The following is a 5,723-nucleotide window of genomic DNA, read 5'->3' as shown; positions in this document are numbered from 1 at the left end:
GGGGCCGAGGAGGGCGCTGCGCTCGAGCCCCTCCCTCGCTCCCTCCCAGCCGAAAGGGCAGAAATCCGCCCCCGTCTTGGCCGAGTGGGACCTCGCCTGCCTCTTAAGCCGGGGCCGCTTCATCCCTCACCCCCTAACAGGAGGCCGTCCGGGGAGCTAGCGTTCGTGCACTCTGTACCCCGAAAGGTTTTTGTCTCGTTCCGCCAACACTTCGATGTCCTTGGCCGGCCCGGGAGGGCCACACGCGCGCCAGGACCCGGGCTGGGAATCCCAGCCGAGCGGGCTGTGCCTAACAAGCTCGCTCCCGGCCCACGTGGAAAATTCCTTCCTTCCAGCGAGGTCCTCTGAGCCACCTCCCGGCTGCTCGCTGTTCGCCCTCCCCGGGCTTCCAGTTTTTTTGACTCATGTCTGAGCGCATTGCGTTTCTCCCCATTTTCATCACACTGTATCAAGCCTGGTGGTTAATCTGTCGCGACGGGTGGGGCTGAAGTGTGGCAGGGTTTTTTTAAGGCTCCTTTCATAACGTGAGCTAGTGTACGGAAGAAAGAAATCAGACTGGAAGCATGCAAGAATCTGCTACCGCTACTCATCTTTTGACAATATTTTTATAAAACACATTTGCACCAACACGCCATCCACCTGCCCAGTCCCACTGCCATGGAGTGGACCCCGACTCATAGCGACCCTGTGTGACAAATTAGTATTCCTTAGTTCCCGATGCTGTAAATCTTTCCCAGTGCACCCTCCCCCGACCCCCAGGAGCAGCTGATGCGTTAGAAATGCTGCTACTTCTGAACTGAAAACAAAAATAGTGAACATCATACCTGATATCATGGACACGTGTTGCTCAACTTTAGCTTAATGTCCAAATGAAATGAGCACTAAATGGAAGTATTAAAGGGAGTCTTGGGGTTTCTTTTTTATAATTTTATTGGGGGGTAGGAAAACCTGCAAAGAATGTTGAGTGAACGGCAACATTTTAGAAAAAGAAGTTTTATTTCCTGGCCTAGAACTAAGCCCATCATCACTATTTTGCAATTTGGTCTCAGTGGGTTTTTGTTTTTGCTTTTCAAGGGAAGGAAAATTAGAGTTCAGAGCAGAGCAACAAAGACATGGAAAGTATGACCTGTGAGAAGAATTAAATAAGGTTTATTTAGTCTGAACAAGAAGACCCAGGGAATGGCTTCCTTCATGGCTTCCTTCCATGTGTGCCCAGCAGGATTCCATAAAAACAAACTGGAAGCAAAGGAGGAGTTTTCAGAGTCCCGGGGTTCTGCTAAATCTCATTTTCCAGAATTTCAAACATGGCCATTGTTCCTGAGTTCTGCCAAACTTCTTGAACTTGACACCTACTTCCCCAAATCCCTTGTGTGTTCCAGTCAAGAGTTTTCATGGTTTGCACTTGGGTTTCTGCCACAGTCCTGATCCCATGTGCTCTGAGAGCGTTCTCCACCTCAAGTGTGTGTGTTTAAATCAGAGTCTTTCGCGACACTTTGGGTTTCTGCCACAGTCCTGATCCCATGTGCTCTGAGAGCGTTCTCCACCTCAAGTGTATGTGTTTAAATCAGAGTCTTTCGCGACACTCGGGAAATCAGCATTTCTCCTTCGGTGTTGAGTTACAAAGTCAGGCATGTACGGCTTGTACTTCCTGGGGATTTTCAGAATAGCCAGGTTTTTCTATAGAAGTCGGAAGGAACCCTCATTCTGACTCCAGCTCCTTCCTGCCTGTTTCTTTCCAGCTGTCTGCTACGGCTTCTACTTGTGTTTTCCACTCCCACAAACTCAATATTGTCTTTAACTCATCCAACCCAAATCCCATGTACAGATTCATCATCTCTAGTAATGATGGTACTGATCTCAAACTCATATAGCCTTGGGTATTTTTAAATCATTTTATTGGGGGCTCTTACAGCTCTTATAACAATCCATATTTCAATTGTATCAATTACATGTGTGCATATGTTGCCATCATTTTCTTTCTACTTGAGCCCTTGGTAGCAGCTCCTCTTTTTTTATATCTCTCTCCTCCCACCCTTTCAGAAGTAGTCGCATGTTTGTGCCACATGAAAGGTTTTGCAGCATATAAAAGATTCTGCTGGCATCTTTCTCCCAACCTCATAATAGCCCTTTCCTATGTAACCAAAGCCTTTTTTCAAATGCCCAATCCCTAGTTGGGATGGAGAACCCAGTAAGCTAGATAAGCACACATTGATTGTGAACTACAGAACATTCATTAATTTCCATATGCTCCCAGCCTGCTCTATTCATAGACACACATAGCAGCCCCCCGGTGATTCAGGTCTCAGCAATAAATCAGGTTGGTATGCTCAGAAATGCTAAGGAGAGCTGGTAAGAGTTAACTCCCAAACAGCCATCTGATCGTCCATGCATCTGTTCATGGTTTCCCTCTAGCTAGAATGATTTTCTCCAAACATTTCTGCCTCTTTTCAGTTGTCAACTTCCATAGGAACCCTAACTTCAGCACCTCACTCTATTCGGCTGGTTTAGGTACCCTTGTTCCATTCTCTCTTACCACCTTCAGCAAACCGTTCTCATTAACTGTCCCATGTTGTTCACTTTGCTATGTGATGATTTGTTTATGAGACCATCTGTTTACTGAGGACACATTCCAAATAATTTTTCATCAGTGCACATACTACATGACTGGCACATAGTAGAATACAATCCTGTATGCGGTCCTTCATTTGCTCATTACAAAATACTTTATTGAGTTTCTACTTGTGGTACTACATCATTTCATGTCAACTTGAAGATACATAAAAGTGAAGGAGTGGTATTCAACCTGTCAATCAGGTTGAATGGTGCATCCTTGCAGGCATGACCTTCTGTCTCCGGAGGAAGGACCAAGGAAATCACCCTCCACCACCCACCCACCGCCTACCCCCGCTCTCTGTGTCCAGACCTTCCTGCTTGCTGGAAACCCTGGGAGCTGCCAGAGCCCTGCCATGTTTTCAATGACATTAGATCCACACAACTTTGCACCCAGTGGCCTGTGAGATTTCTGCATCATTGCATGTGACTGCATGAGTCCGAGGAGGGACTTATGGAGTATGAGACTTAGGGACTTGAATTGGCCTGGGATGTGTTCTGGATATATAATTACTTCTTCCTTACACCTATAGGAATGTCACTGGATTTGTTTCTCTAGTCACCCCGGTCTTACATACTACTCTAAGCACAGCTCTTCTTGTTCTTTTTAGGGGTCAAGTTGGTTCTGATGCATAGTGACCTTATGTACAAAAGACCAACACAGTACCTGCCCCTGTGTCATCTTAGCAACCCTGGTTACGTTTTTGTCCATTGTTGAAGCAGTTGTGTCAATTCATCTCATTGAGAGTCTGTCTCTTTTTCACTGATCCTCTGTTTCATGAAGAAATGACTTCTCCTGAGAGCAGGTCCAATGTTCATGAAGCAACATCTTGCATTGTCCCTACTAAGAAGCATCTGGGCTTGTTCTTCTGGCAACCCTGGATGTAGTTAATATGTATCACAAGCATCTCATCCAAAGCCATTGGTTCCTTCTTCTTCAATCTTCTTGATTCATCATCTAGCTTCCTCGTGCATGCAGGCAGTAGAAAACATCATGACTTGAGTCAGGCACACCTTAGTGCTCAAAATTGACACCATTATGTTTTAACCCCTTAAAGTGGTCTCTTGCAGCAAATTTACCCAATGATGTAGGCCACTTTAGTTCTTCATGGGTGCTGATTATGGATCCAAGCAAAATGAAATTCCTGACCACGTCAGTCTTTTCTCTGTTTCTCATTATGTTGTTTATTGGTGCGGGTGTGATCATAACAGCACTGGGTTGTGATGCATACTGAAGGCTATATAGCCTTTGATGTTCATCAGTTGGTTCTTCAGAAAGTAAGGTGGTGTCATCTGCATATCGCAGGTGATTAGTGAGACTTTTTTCAGTTCTAATGCTATATTCTTCATATAATACAGTTTTTCAAATTATTTGCCCAGCACGAAGCATGAATAAATATGGTGAAGGAATACTACTCTTGATTTTAAGCCATGCAGTGTCCCTATGTGCTGTTCAAGCAAAGGTCTTTGGTCTATGCACAGTTTCTGTCTGTATGAGTATAATTAAGTGACTTGGAATTCCCATTCTTTGCAATGTTATCCTCAATGTATTAGAAGCTACATAGGCAAATGCCTTTGCATAGCCAAATAAACATTTTTTCCATGTTCTCTGCTTTTAACCCCAATCCATCTGATCTCAGCAATGCTGTCTCTCATTTCAGTCTCTTCTAAATCCAGCTTGAATTTTCAGAGTTTCTCACCAGTGTACTACTGCTCTTGTTCTTTACTTATCTTCAGCATTGTTCTAGACCCTGGTAACATGAGTGTATAAATAGCTTTTTTATCATTTTATTGGGGCCTCATACAACTCATCACAATCCATACATACATCAATTGTGTAAAGCACATTTGTACATTCATTGCCCTCATCATTCTCAAAACATTTGCTCTCCCCTTAAGCCCCTGGTATCAACTCCTCATTATTCCCCCTCCTTCCCTGCTTCCCCCTCCCTCATGAGCCCTTGATAATTTATAAATTATTATTTTGTCATATCTTACGAGTGTATAAATAATTTATAAAAATGAAATAAAAATCCCTACTGTTTTGAGGACTTCATTCTCAGGTGAAGAAAGAGTTAAGCATGCTTTTGAAAGTATAATATATAGTCTGTCAAATGGTAATAATAGCGGCTAAACCACCAAAACGCATTGCTATTAGGTCTAGTGTGTATCGGTGCCTTCACTCCCATATGGTTCAGTGCTGAACTTGGTGACAACTAAAGCCTTAACACTAAGTAAGTTGAAAAGACATTTGAAAGGTTGTAGGTAGTGTGGTGACACGATGTGGCATGGCCTAGGGTTTGAAAAGAACCATAGATTTCAGTTGCTGGGCGAATGGAGTATTGGAGGTGAGTGGGGAACATTCAATGCAAAGTAGAGGGAAATTCATAGGCTAATCTAGTGGTCCAAGAAAGCGATGGTGAATTCAATCAGGTTGATAGTGGTGAATACAAGTTTCTAGATAGATTTTGAATGTAGAATAAAAAAATCATTAATTAAAAACTCGACAGTTTGAATGTGGGTGTAGCAGAAAATGTCAAGGAATATGTACTCAATATTTATCGACGGAATGAGAAGTAGATGCTTGAAATCACATGCAACAGTTTTGCGTGTGAAAAGGGAAGGGATGCTGAGATGACATGGACGAGAAGGGAAGTCAAGTGCAGAAACTGGTTTGTGGGTTTGTGCTGACCCTGTGGGAGGGACAGGACTATCACAGGCAGCAGAGGGGACTGATCAAGTCAGACCAATGGGAACATTGACAGAAGAGAGGCTTGAAAAGCCATTGATTTTAGTGTTGGAGGCCTGGGTTCAAGATCAAAACGCTAAATTGGAGCAGAGTCCGTGAACAGCCGGTGAGGCCTGGAGATGAGGGTGAGGAGGGTGCTGTGAGGGGTCTCTTCACGTGCTTGTCAGGTACCTCCATGGACTCGAGCTCCTCCTGCGAGTGGACACAGGGTGAGCACATTGCTTCAAAGCTGCCCTTTGTTTATGAGAAAGCCCAAGCCATCCTGAAGCCCAGCGACCCTGTAGAGCTGCCCCTGTGGGGGTCTTGACTCTTTTCGGGAGCAGAAAGCCTCCTTTTTCTCCCGAGGAGCAGCGGATGGCTTTGA

Source organism: Echinops telfairi, unplaced genomic scaffold (assembly GCF_000313985.2).
Source record: "Echinops telfairi isolate 266 unplaced genomic scaffold, ASM31398v2 ScPeMD7_4225;HRSCAF=4972, whole genome shotgun sequence".
In the NCBI taxonomy this organism is placed as follows: domain Eukaryota; kingdom Metazoa; phylum Chordata; class Mammalia; order Afrosoricida; family Tenrecidae; genus Echinops; species Echinops telfairi.
Note: the sequence above shows the minus strand (reverse complement) of the source record.